Source organism: Triticum dicoccoides, chromosome 1B, assembly GCF_002162155.2.
Source record: "Triticum dicoccoides isolate Atlit2015 ecotype Zavitan chromosome 1B, WEW_v2.0, whole genome shotgun sequence".
In the NCBI taxonomy this organism is placed as follows: Eukaryota; Viridiplantae; Streptophyta; class Magnoliopsida; order Poales; family Poaceae; genus Triticum; species Triticum dicoccoides.
The window spans coordinates 507,785,298-507,785,830 of NC_041381.1; positions in this window are offsets into that span (position 1 = coordinate 507,785,298).

A 533-nucleotide genomic window follows, 5' to 3' on the forward strand; every position below is an offset into this window, starting at 1 on the left:
TAAGGTGGCTAGCGGGTGCCAGTCTCTCCCACTTTAGTCGGATCGGATTCGATGAAAAGGGTCCTTATGAAGGGTAAATAGCAATTGGCATATCACGTTGTGGTTTTGGCGTAGGTAAGAAACGTTCTTGCTAGAAACCTATAGCAGCCACGTAAAAACTTGCAACAACAATTAGAGGACCCCAACAAAAGGGAACAACGTATGTTGTTGTGCGGTTTGGCCGATAAAGATCTTCATAGAATATGTGGGAACCAATATGAGCATCCAGGTTCTGCTATTGATTATTGACCGGAGACGTGTCTCGGTCATGTCTACATAGTTCTCGAACCCGTAGGGTCCGCATGCTTAAAGTTCAGTGACGATCGGTATTATGAGTTTATGTGTTTTGATGTACCGAAGATAGTTCGGAGTCCCAGATATGATCACGGACATGACGAGGAGTCTCTAAATGGTCAAGACATAAAGATCGATATATTGGATGACTATGTTTGGACTTCGGAAGTGTTCCGGGTGAGTTCGGGCATATACCGGAG